Source organism: Panulirus ornatus, chromosome 66 (assembly GCF_036320965.1).
Source record: "Panulirus ornatus isolate Po-2019 chromosome 66, ASM3632096v1, whole genome shotgun sequence".
NCBI lineage: Eukaryota > Metazoa > Arthropoda > Malacostraca > Decapoda > Palinuridae > Panulirus > Panulirus ornatus.
In genome coordinates this window covers 18,844,481-18,858,277 of record NC_092289.1, presented here as the reverse complement: position 1 = coordinate 18,858,277, position 13,797 = coordinate 18,844,481, and the positions used below count along the sequence as shown (strand labels likewise).

The window sequence follows — 13,797 nt, the reverse complement described above, 5'->3', positions numbered from 1 at the left end:
GTATATCTTTGATTTGAATGAAGTGGTTAACAGCTGCAATATTTGCTATGTGTTTATAACGTGTATCAGATATATTTTCGCTGAATGATGATCGAGCAAGTGATAACCTTTTGAATCAAACTCACACATACATACTACAGGTCAAGCATCTAGTGTTCACTTCCACGTAACTGGATGATGTTAAAGTCTTATAATCGAGCTAGTAAAGCCAGCATTCGTGAGTGGTAGATGTTACGAATAATGAACTTCTGTAACAAGTCTAAGAAACATTAGATAAAATGTTGCAGATATATGAGACGATAATTATAAATATTCTTATGACCTCGCCTGAAAGTTTAAGATGACAGGAATCTTGAGATATATTTGACCATTGTGCTGGACTTATTCAGAAAGTTTCTGTGGTTCAACAATTTTAGTCGACATGACTTATTGGAAAAGTTATAGATGTATTATGTGAGGTGTGTGGAAAGACACTTTTGTGTATGTCGTCAAAATTGCTTGTGGTATGACCAACTAGTCATAAACACAGATTTATTTTTGATAAAAAGCTGACCCTTAATAAGTACTCAAAAATGAGCAAATTTCATGTATAGAAAATATATGGAATAGAAAAGGATGGGTCGATTTTTGTCTGTTTCCTGGCGCTAACAAACTGAAGCTGGGAACGGCGTTCAAGTATAATAATGATTTTAAGGAAATAGATAGATAGTTAGATTAGATAGATAGATAGATGTTATCTACCTGAACTTTCGAAAGAGCTTTCGATAAGGTTCAGTATCAAATATCAATGGTAGAAATTAAGTCATATGGCTTATGATCAAGCTTCGATTGGTCTGTCATAACAAGTGGAGTGCCATAAGGTTCACTCTTGGGACCAGTTCTTGTTCTCATATACATCAGTGATATTGATAATAGGACAGCACCGCAAGATGTCAAGATACAAAAGTGTCTTTCCACACACCTCACATAATACATCTATAACTTCTCCAATAAGTCATGTCGACTAAAATTGTTGAACCACAGAAACTTTCTGAACAAGTCCAGCACAATGGTCAAATATATCTCAAGATTCCTGTCATCTTAAACTTTCAGGCGAGGTCATAAGAATATTTATAATTATCGTCTCATATATCTGCAACATTTTATCTAATGTTTCTTAGACTTGTTACAGAAGTTCATTATTCGTAACATCTACCACTCACGAATGCTGGCTTTACTAGCTCGATTATAAGACTTTAACATCATCCAGTTACGTGGAGGTGAACATTAGATGCTTGACCTGTAGTATGTATGTGTGAGTTTGATTCAAAGGTTATCACTTGCTCGATTATCATTCAGCGAAAATATATCTGATACACGTTATAAACACATAGCAAATATTGCAGCTGTTAACCACTTCATTCAAATCAAAGATATACAAGGGATAAGGTGAAGTAAGTTCATCAGATATTTGCAGTTTTATTGCCATCTTTACCATGGAGACATAGATGAAAAAAAGAAACAACAATGTTAAACTAGTGATGAATTTCTTTTTGTTTAAAAGCAGAAGCAAGCAGTTCTAAACATTTGCGAACTCAAAATCATCAGTATACTGAGGAAGATCCAAACAACGATGGGTTCGTCATCAAAAAAGACAATTTACGAAGAAGATTAGCGAAGGCTTCGATTCCAGGGTCTCTGATTTTCTTCTGTTGGTTTAGGTTCATCTCTGCTACTTACGACCTGAATCAACACAGCAAATACAGCTACTGCTTGAACATAAGCCAGGGAATCTCGTCCCACTACAGGCTCTTCTGCACCTGCCTCCAAGTTGATTACATAGATAGGTAGACGAGCAACCTTGAAAGGAAAAAGAATAGATTCAGGCAAATTTTGGATGGCTAGATATTCATTACAGTGTCACCAGGATCAGGACACATTACCTGTGTACACAGGGGAGGGCCAGGGAAGGTGATATCGGGAAAGTGCTTCCAGATATTTTTGACTGACATTTGTGAGTGAAACGACAAGGTGACAGATGATGTATACGGTCAAATGGGAGTGATAGAAATAAGGAGGTATTTATATATGTGCCCCTTCTTGAAATTCGTAATGATCAGTAGTGATATGTCATTGGAAGTGAGTGAAAGGTACAATAAGGTATTGCTAAATATACTACTGTCAATCACTAGGTAATAAGGGATTTAATTCACCATGTAAGATGGACTTTCACGTGCTAAGGTAACAAATGCAGTTCTATCATCATGAACTAAAGTCAACATATTGTATAAAAAAGAAAAACTTACCATTAACCTCCGCAATGATGGCTACCATGAACACCACCAGAACAAGCAGTATAATCGCCTTGGAGTTCATCTTTCAAGAAACCTGAAGAGAAGAGAGAATTTAGTCCTACTCTCATCCAAAAATATGAGATCAGAACCTGTTTAAATCATTGCACATCTTATCAGCTTCAGCTGCGAATCTGATATCACTCACCTAAAAATAATCATAACTACCTCTCACTAATGCCAAACAAGCATAACGTGTTGCACCATGATATTAAGCCACCATCGATTCTAACAATGTGAAGAGCAGCGGTGCATCAATATTATTGAATATCATTAAGTCTGATAAACTAACGGGAGGTAAACTCATATACAGGATGTTCTTCATATATATACATATGTGAGTATGTGAAATATAGATGATAAAGTAGTTCTTTTAAGATATATTCCTCACTACCAATACTTCGTATGGACATTGGAGTACGCTGAAAGATCCAACTCATAATTTCTCTAACCCTTTATGGATATTCTTGTTGTATGTTTATTTCCTTAGCGCTAGCAGGATGGGAGATGCTGGAACATAGCCCAATGGTGTAGTTTAATATGTTGCTGAGGTCAGAGACTGACGAAATAAATCATAGCAATATTGATCGTTGTTGATATCACTACCAATTACGAAAAACCTTACTCAGATTGGAGTACAATGAACTTATAATGAACCATGGAAAACGAGCGAGATGATAGGTGGTGTTATGTAAAATATTACATGTATCATTAACCCAAATGTTCTTAAGCTTACAAGTGAATCGGGAATAGCAGATACAGATGATCATTCTATCTTCATGAACACATAACTTCTGAAATGTTTCTTGACGCCATCATGGCTTCCCACCAGTTTTTAACCCTAGTGTGTAGGATAGGGACAATGGATGTGCTGCTAAGAGTACAACACCTCTCGATGAACAACACGGAGAGAGCAAGTTTAAAAAGAATAATTCTTGAAAACCTTGTGAGCTTTTACCTTCAAATCTAGATGGACCTGCTTTCAGTAGGAGACTGGTGTGCAACGGTTACTGCCCACTGTTTTTATACCTTAGAGCAAGTGAACCCGGGATGTCAGTTGGGAATATCTATTTCATATCTTCTATGCATATCAAGAATTTCTAAACGCTGACGGAATATCTGCTTACGTAAAATTACTTTGCAAAATAAATGAGGTAGATGCGGAAGTAAAATAACCCTTCAATTAGCTATGTCATCGACATAGTAAAATACATTATTCGATAACCGCTAGATTAACCAGAAAAAGAATAGAAGGTAAGTCTTTCTCAGAACTTGATATGCAAGACTTGCGTCACTCCTGCCCTATCACCTATGTTTGACGTCATGGACTCAAGACTGCGCCCCACCCAGGAGCAGTGAATGATAGATTTCTTTTGAAAGAGAAACTCTTCCATTGACGGAGTTAATGTCCTGACTTAACGTAACAAAATGACCTTTTGGTATATATATATATATATATATATATATATATATATATATATATATATATATATATATATATATTCATATCTATTTTCCTTTGTCGCTCTCTCCCGCGTTAGCGAGGTACCGCAAGAAAACAGACGAAAGAATGGCCCAACCCACCCACGTACACATGTATATACATACACGTCCACACACGCAAATATACATACCTATACATCTCAATGTACACATATATATACACACACAGACATATACATATATACACATGTACATAATTCATACTGTCTGCCTTTATTCATTCCCATCGCCACCTCGCCACACATGGAATAACAACCCCCTCCCCCCTCATGTGTGTGAGGTAGCGCTAGGAAAAGACAACAAAGGCCCCATTCGTTCACACTCAGTCTCTAGCTGGCCTGCCGAAACCACAGCTCCCTTTCCACATCCAGGCCCCACAGAACTTTCCATGGTTTACCCCAGACGCTTCACATGCCCTGGTTCAATCCATGGACAGCACGTCGACCCCAGTATACCACATCGTTCCAATTCACTCTATTCCTTGCACGCCTTTCACCCTCCTGCATGTTCAGGCCCCGATCACTCAAAATCTTTTTCACTCCATCTTTCCACCTCCAATTTGGTCTCCCACTTCTCCTCGTTCCCTCCACCTCTGACACATATATTCTCTTGGTCAATCTTTCCTCACTCATTCTCTCCATATGACCAAACTATTTCAAAACACCCTCTTCTGCTCTCTCAACCACACTCTTTTTATTACCACACATCTCTCTTACCCTATTATACTTACTCGATCAAACCACCTCACACCACATATTGTCCTCAAACATCTCATTTCCAGCACATCCACCCTCCTCCGCACAACTCTATCCATAGCCCATGCCTCGCAACCATATAACATTGTTGGAACCACTATTCCTTCAAACATACCCATTTTTGCTTTCCGACATAATGTTCTCGACTTCCACACATTCTTCAACGCTCCCAGAACCTTCGCCCCCTCACCCACACCATGATTCACTTCCGCTTCCATGGTTCCATCCGCTGCCAAGTCCACTCCCATTTATCTAAAACACTTCACTTCCTCCAGTTTTTCTCCATTCAAACTTACCTCCCACTTGACTTATCCTCAACCCTACTGTACCTAATAACCTTGCTCTTTTTCACATTTACTCTCAGCTTTCTTCTTTCACACACTTTACCAAACTCAGTCACCAGCTTCTGCAGTTTCTCACATGAATCAGCTACCAGCGCTGTATCATCAGCGAACAACAACTGACACTTCCCAAACTCTCTCATCCCCAACAGATTGCATACTTGCCCCTCTTTCCAAAACTCTTGCATTCACCTCCCTAACAACCCCCATCCGTAAACAAATTAAACAACCATGGAGACATCACACACCCCTGCCGCAAACCTACATTCACTGAGAACCAATCACTTTCCTCTCTTCCTACACGTACACATGCCTTACATCCTCGATAAAAACTTTTCACTGCTTCTAACAACTTGCCTCCCACACCATATATTCTTAATACCTTCCACAAAGCATCTCTATCAACTCTATCATATGCCTTCTCCAGATCCATCAATGCAACATACAAATCCATTTGCTTTTCCAAGTATTTCTCACATACATTCTTCAAAGCATACACCTGATCCACACATCCTCTACCACTTCTGAAACCACACTGCTCTTCCCCAGTCTGATGCTCTGTACATGCCTTCATCCTCTCAATCAATACCCTCCCATATAATTTCCCAGGAATACTCAACAAACTTATACCTCTGTAATGTGAGCACTCACTTTTATCCCTTTGCCTTTGTACAACGGCACTATGCAAGCATTCCGCCAATCCTCAGGCACCTCACCATGAGTCATACATACATTAAATAACTTTACCAACCAGTCAACAATACAGTCACCACCTTTTTTAATATATTCCACTGCAATACCATCCAAACCCGCTGCCTTTCCGGCTTTCATCTTCCGCAAAGCTTTTACTACCTCTTCTCTGTTTACCAAATCATTTCCCTAACCCTCTCACTTTGCACACCACCTCGACCAAAACACCCTATATCTGCGACTCTATCATCAAACACATTCAACAAACCTTCAAAATACTCACTCCATCTCCTTCTCACATCACCACTACTTGTTATCACCTCCCCATTTGCCCCCTTCACTGAAGTTCCCATTTGCTACCTTGTCTTACGCACTTTATTTACCTCCTTCCAAAACATCTTTTTATTTTCCCAAAAATTTAGTGATACTCTCTCACCCCAACTCTCATTTGCCCTCTTTTTCACCTCTTCCACCTTTCTCTTGACCTCCTGCCTCTTTCTTTTATACATCTCCCACTCATTTGCATTATTTCCCTGCAAAAATCGTCCAAATGCCTCTCTCTTCTCTTTCACTAATACTCTTACCTCTTCATCCCACCACTCACTACCCTTTCTAATCTGCCCACCTCCCACGCTTCTCATGCCACAAGCATCTTTTGCGCAAGCCATCACTGCTTCCCTAAATACATCCCATTCCTCCCCCACTCCCCTTACGTCCCCTGTTCTTACCTTTTTCCATTCTGTACTCAGTCTCTCCTGGTACTTCCTCACACAAGTTTCCTTCCCAAGCTCACTTCCTCTCACCACTCTTTTCACCTCAACATTCTCTCTTCTTTTCTGAAAACCTTTACAAATCTTCACCTTCGCCTCCACAAGATAATGATCAGACATCCCTCCAGTTGCACCTCTCAGTACATTAACATCCAAAAGTCTCTCTTTCGCGCGCCTATCAATTAACACGTAATCCAATAACGCTCTGTGGCCATCTCTCCTACTTACATGCGTATACATTCCCAAACCACTCTTCCCCTTTACCCTTGAGCTTCGTTTCACTCAGAGCCAAAACATCCAGGTTCCTTTCCTCAAACATACTACCTATCTTTCCTTTTTTCTCATCTTGGTTAAATCCACACACATTCAGACACCCCAATCTGAGCCTTCGAGGAGGATGAGCACTCACAGCGTGACTCCTTCTGTTTCCCCTTTTAGAAAGTTAAAATACAAGGAGGGGAGGGTTTCCAGCCCCCCCGCTCCCGTCCCCTTTAGTCGCCTTCTACGACACGTGAGGAATGCGTGGGAAGTTTTCTTTCTCCCCTATCCCCAGGGATAAATATTATATATACGTATATATGATATATATATATATATATATATATATATATATATATATATATATATATATATATATATATATATATATATATATATATATATATATATATATATATATATATATATATATATATATATATATATATATATATATATATAAAACCTTCCTTGTGGTTAAGACAAAGAAGTGACTGTGTTGATAATGAGATATTCTAAAGCGCCAGCGAGGCATTACTCTGTTGACTCATATTCATGAAGGTCATATAGTCATTACAGCAACATTGTTGTCACGGTAAATGCACAGTCATATATAAACACACACACACACACACACACACACACATATATATATATATATATATATATATATATATATATTATATATATATATATATATATATATATATATATATATATAATGAGGGGGGGTGGAAATATGGAGTAGAATGAGGAATTAAATCAAGGCTCGGCAGGTGTTTTTACACCTTACCCCTGAAGGCAGTGATGTTCATAGTGAAAAAAAAAAAAAAAAAAAAATAAAAAAAAGAAAAAGAAAAAAATAAAAAAGAGGGAGAAAGAAGAAAGTCGCAAGGAATACTTCGCTCTTCATTCAGTTCACGCGAGGGACGGAGAGAGAGAGAGAGAGAGAGAGAGAGAGAGAGAGAGAGAGAGAGAGAGAGAGAGAGAGAGAGAGAGAGAGAGAGAGAGAGAGAGAGAGAGAGAGAGAGAGAGAGAGAGAGAGATGAGTTAATAGTGGGAGAGAACACGGCATTCCGAGGCCAACACTAATCTTTTGCATATACTTCTGGCTTTAGGAAGTGGTTGCCGAGGGTGTTTTCAGTATCAGAACGAAGGAAAATTTCATATATTTCATCATTCCTTCATGTAACTTACTGAGTGGGCGGTTTTATATGTATATGTATAGTCATATATTTGACATTATTTGGCCTATCAACAATGATCCGCGTAATGAACAAGAAATATCAATCTATATTTTTTCTTAGTGGTAATATCTGGTTACATGTCTTTCAGTATATAAGTGAGTGAATGGGCTTGTCTCCCATCACAGTGTCCTGTCACCCGCAGTTCCAGCGACATCAAAAGGTAGGATAGCACGTCCAGTGCTTTCGAGAATCAAGTATAGATTTAAGTTAATATCTGTTTATCCAGAGATGCTGAAATATCTCTAGTCCTGACACTAGGTGCGTGTGACTGAAGGTTATAAGTCTATATCTTTCAGAAATATTAGTGACACATAGATCTTACAGCTGCATTTTTCTTATCTCTAGTCAGGTTTGAGGACATATTGCACACACGTCTTATGTGATACCGCGTCAACACTTATCTCCTTTTCTGGGTTGGTGAGGCCGTTCCTTTCCTGCTTTTGACAGCAAAATAAGCAAACGTGTTAGATACCGATCGTCCATACTACATCACACTGACGAGGCCTCTGTTCTTACAGAGTTCAGTCTCCTTTTTTTTTCCCACCCACGTCAGTTGTTCCTATGCGGTCTCTCTCACTCTTCCGTGAGGAGAGGCTGGCGGTCACCCAAGGTTATGGCGTTGCAGCACTGGCTGCCGGTGAGGGAGGCTATTCGCCCGGCGCACCACGCCGTAAGAAAAGAAGGAATATTGGTTTTTGTACTTTGACCTTTACAGCTTATGTCTTACTCCTCCCTCTCACTGTATCTGCAAAGAACTGATGTAGGCTTGGTGGAACCTGCAGGGATTCGTGGCCTAAGAGAGGTGGGTGTTGTGGATAGATTTGCAGTATCTATCATATTTTACTGCTCTTGGCTTTCCTCGGTATTTCTCCGTATGGTTGGCCATACGCTGTTTGCTCTACGCTTATTGAAGAGCCGCGGGAGTTCCGAGTTGACCAGCTTATCCAGTATTGTTCATGTCATGGATGATAATCGCATTGCTGACAAATATATCATGGGTATGTATTCATATATCATGGGTATGTATTCATATATCATGGGTATGTATTCATATATCATGGGTATGTATTCATATATCATAGGTATGTATTCATATATCATGGGTATGTATTCATATATCATGGGTATGTATTCATATATCATGGGTATGTATTCATATATCATAGGTATGTATTCATATATCACGGGTATGTATTCATATATCATAGGTATGTATTCATATATCATGGGTATGTATTCATATATCATGGGTATGTATTCATATATCATGGGTATGTATTCATATATCATGGGTATGTATTCATATATCACGGGTATGTATTCATATATCATGGGTATGTATTCATATATCATAGGTATGTATTCATATATCATGGGTATGTATTCATATATCATGGGTATGTATTCATATATCATGGGTATGTATTCATATATCATGGGTATGTATTCATATATCATGGGTATGTATTCATATATCATGGGTATGTATTCATATATCATGGGTATGTATTCATATATCATGGGTATGTATTCATATATCATGGGTATGTATTCATATATCATGGGTATGTATTCATATATCACGGGTATGTATTCATATGGTGTGTCAATATGTAAGTAACAATTGTTTCCTATACATGCGTCACTCACGCTGCTGACAGCCAAGACATTAACATAGCCACTCAGTAATAATCTCCTTCAGTAAATGTAACGTGCACAAAGAACCACAGCTATCCCTGAAAATCCTGGTCTTCCTTGAAGAAAGCCAATCTACGAGAAGTATAACCACAATATGTTATCTTTCGATAATTGTATGTTATCATCCATATCATTAGGAAAGATTGGGCAAAAAAAAATCGAATACTGAAGATGGAAACTGACTCATTTGTGGACTGCGTTTCAAATCCTTCATGGAGATTAATATCTTTGGGTTGAGTTCATGTCATATCACCATGCTGTACTTTCATGCATATCACAGATATATTTTCTTTTCTACCAGCTTGAAAATACTGTCATATTGAAAATACTGTCGCAACCACGCTGGTTTCAGCAGCTCCCTTTCTTGAAAAGGTCTTGTCAGGTAGAATCAAAGACAACAGCATCCTTGATATAAAATCTGACAGTGTATTTACCATAGAGAAGCAGCTACTATTAAGATTACAGAGCCACCATATCAGTTAATTTTAAGACTAAAGTGTTCAGCTACTGCTTAGATTACAGTATCCCTGTACCCGCTACTGGTAAGATTACAGTGTCGCTGTAAGAGCCATTATTGCTACTGTTAATACTGCAACGTAATTGTACCAACTGCCGTAAAACCTTCAGTGCTGCTGTACCAATATATCTTAAAAAGTTTCACTGCCCACCAAACCAGCTTCGACGGAGACTTCGATGCATCCGTAGCATGTAATCCAAAGACTTCAACGCTGCCACAGCAAGTAATCCTTACTTCGGCCCCTCCATTGCCGAGGCAGGGCTCAGAAATAAGTAGGTCCTCACTAAGATCTGGACGAAAAGCTTAAGTGAGAGTGGTTCCTTTTCATGGTACTAATATAAATATGTTCTTTCTATACCCCACCTATAGATAATGAAACATATAACCACTGGTTTAGCACCGAATGCATAATGTCATGAATGAGATACAAAAATTCTATTGAACCTTTTCTTTTGATTTACTTCTGCGTTTTATGTTTGATTTACCAAAAAGTGAATTATTTTCAATACACCTCGAATATCTATACTAATATTTTTATTTTTTTTTTCTAACAGGAATGGGAAAGATGAACACACAGGCCATACTGCTCCTACTGTCATTGGTGATGGTGGGAATGGTAATTGCCATCGAAGGATATGGTAAGTAACCTTTGTCCCTCACACGTAGCCTTTCTATAAGGTGACCTTGTTACCTGACAAGTGACATGTTTATACTAGTCTTTGGTTTATCTACGTAACGGCTTTTGTGCCCAGTAATTATGATTTCTTTGTACGTGATGACCGTAGGACTTTCAACATGACTAAATCGTATAGCATATTATGATCTGTGAACTTTGAATGATCCCAGTATATGTTGAGTGACCACAAAACTGATAACTATAAATCAAAATTACTTTAGTACCGCGTGTGGGAAACTTTATCATGAACATAGTGCAAAGGAGATGGTAAAGATGTGGAGGATTTAAAGCCTACTGCGATATAGACCTTATTTTCAATCTATTTTATTGCCTGTTATAGAGAAAAAATATCTGCGGAGTCTTTGGACAATATATTCTCATCTGGACAAATGATAATTTACAATTCCCTTAACTATAGTCGTGTCCTGGAATACTGTAGAACATTAGAATGGGAAATTAATACATTGTCTTAACCTTCGAGATGACATTGGTGTCTCACCAGTTGTTCTAACCGTGAAACATTACTCATTGGACAGTAAACACAATACCTTAACTTACCTCAGTTTGAATGAAAAGTTACTGTTTCGACCAAGAATTCATAGAACTCAAGAGATAATCATTATTTTCTGGATGGCAGATGACAATGATCGAGTGGTATGAAACACCTTCCGCGTAGATCTTTCTTCAGGGGATGGATAACTTCTTCTTGAGGTAGTATTGCCACCAGGGAATCTTCCACTCTTTTCTTTATCATTCTATTTACAATAGCCGAGCTAAAACGTTCCGCTCATGTGGGCGTAGAGGATCTGAGAGCCAAGTAGAAGGATCAGAGAGAGTGGTGAGGCGCTAGGGGAAGTGTACAGAAGGCTGAGGCACATTTGGTTGAATTTGGAAAATCAGTGTGACATATGGTCATTCTAACACCTTAGAATCATTGGTCCCTTTCCCTCGAGGTGGTTAACACGAGACATAGGGAGGTGTACGGTGGAATGAATACTTCTTCTAGTTCAAGGTAGCCAGTGTCCAGCCACTAACTTCCCTGACCCTCCTCTCTGTCCACAGGTAAAGTGGCAGGATGCTGGTGTCACAGTAGCCAGTGTCCAGCCACTAACTTCCCTGACCCTCCTCTCTGTCCACAGGTAAAGTGGCAGGATGCTGGTGTCACAGTAGCCAGTGTCCAGCCACTAACTTCCCTGACCCTCCTCTCTGTCCACAGGTAAGGTGGCAGGATGCTGGTGTCACAGTAGCCAGTAACTGATCCTGGAAACACTTGTAACCATTAATTTCCTTAACATCCCTTTTCTCATCTGTTTTCAGATGAATCGGCATAAGAGAAGAAAAGAATACCCGCTTTGCATATTTCTTAATGTTTCTTTTCTTACTACCCTCTCAGGCTGCCCCAGGTTTGATTATCAATGCCACAATGATGGAGGCTGGTGTGGGGATCCAGAAGGCTGTCCGAAGAATATACACAGTAATCTCGGCTTGTGTGGAAACTGCGTATGCTGTTTACCACTACAATATGGTTAAGGACGAAGGGAGTGGATCTGAAATCATCGGAGAGGTGTCTTCAAGACTGAGTCCCATGTCGTGCGTCTGATGAGCATGTCAGTGAAATGATTCCGAGTTCTCAAGTGTACTGAAAATTCCTACACTTCTCGGTCAATAATTCGGAATCATTTTTTCTTTTTTGTTACAGAGAAGAAAACATATACTGCAAGAGAATCATTTGCTGTTTGTATTATCTCAAGTTTGAAAATGAAGAAAATTCTTCATGATTCACCTTTCCTGTTTGAGCCTTTCTGTTGCTTTGTACTTCCAGGTGATAATAAATAAACTTTGGTAAATGTGTTAAGAAGACAAAGTATTTTTCATTTTATGGTTTATGATTGATTTGTGCCGGTGTCCCCAGCAAGTTTATTGTGCACCTCAGGTTCATCCTGTGAGTGGTAGCGCAAAAGGATTACAGAGGTCACAAAGGGTTTTAGTCAGACCCCAGTGGGTTGATATCACATAAGATGCTACAATTCGTATTTCAGTACATACATTACATAGTTTCATAGGGTACGTTTTACCAACTAGACGCAGAAAGTGGATAAAGACTTAAAAATTCAGGTATCTTGTTACTAACACATAAGATGTGGTGACATTTCTTGCAGGGTTTGTTTAGATCTATCCTAAAAAGGCTCTATTTTTTTCTCCATTCTAAGACATGGTGTTCCACTTTTGTATTAAAATCTTGACCACAAACTTTACAATTCACACGGTTAACATATCTAGTTAGGCCAAAGAGTCAATAGTACCTGTAGCCTTAGTCTAGCAGTTACATGATCACGTAATCTACTGATCTTATTACTTCCTCCATATACATGTTTTACTTTACACATTTTCACTGTGATGGAAAATGTTTCTACTTATGCTTATCTGAACTCGTCTTCGTGCTTCCAAGAGGTCAATCAATTCCTTTCTAATCGCAGTTTTCGAGACTTATAATTGACGACCCAAACATTGTTTTCAACATCAAGTTTGGCTAAGGCACCAGCTTTGTCATGCTCACGGTAAGGTTGGTGTTCAAGAATGAGTGAACACATGTCACCAAATATCACTCGTTTCACGCACGGCAAAATTGTACACAACTGTATCACGTACTTTCTAAACAGTTCATGGGAAACAGAAGGCATACGTAACACTACTTTGATTTGACGTAGAAGCTGCATTTGATACTGCCAATCAGCATTGGATATAAGTGGCCTACTCCATGCTTTATGACCATGTATGTTTCCTGTAACCCAGGCCAAACCCGAAACCCTCACAAACACACACACACACACACACACACACACGTGTGTGTGAGTGGACAACCCGAAGTCCATCTCTTGATACTATCATCGGAGGTCAGGCCCAGAGCTAGGTAAACATCCTGGCCCAGAGCTCTCTCCTCCCCCCCAAAAAAAACCCAGAGGCGCAGTAGCCTCTCACCCCAGGTGGAGGAGGGAATTACCCACCGACCCC

At 39.2% G+C, this 13,797-nt stretch overlaps 2 long non-coding RNA genes across 2 annotated transcripts; one reads left to right on the top strand and one right to left on the bottom strand.

Annotated features, from left to right (window-relative positions):
* Positions 1-1,445: 1,445 nt before the first annotated feature.
* LOC139746935 (uncharacterized) lies at positions 1,446-3,360 on the bottom strand. The gene is made up of 3 exons (XR_011712267.1): positions 3,289-3,360; positions 2,286-2,367; positions 1,446-1,839 (listed from the first exon to the last, which is right to left on the bottom strand). It is a non-coding gene; the product is annotated as an uncharacterized lncRNA (long non-coding RNA).
* Positions 3,361-3,569: 209 nt separating this feature from the next.
* LOC139746936 (uncharacterized) lies at positions 3,570-12,649 on the top strand. Its single transcript, XR_011712268.1, has 4 exons — positions 3,570-3,584; positions 7,983-8,054; positions 10,664-10,747; positions 12,179-12,649. It is a non-coding gene; the product is annotated as an uncharacterized lncRNA (long non-coding RNA).
* Positions 12,650-13,797: the final 1,148 nt, after the last annotated feature.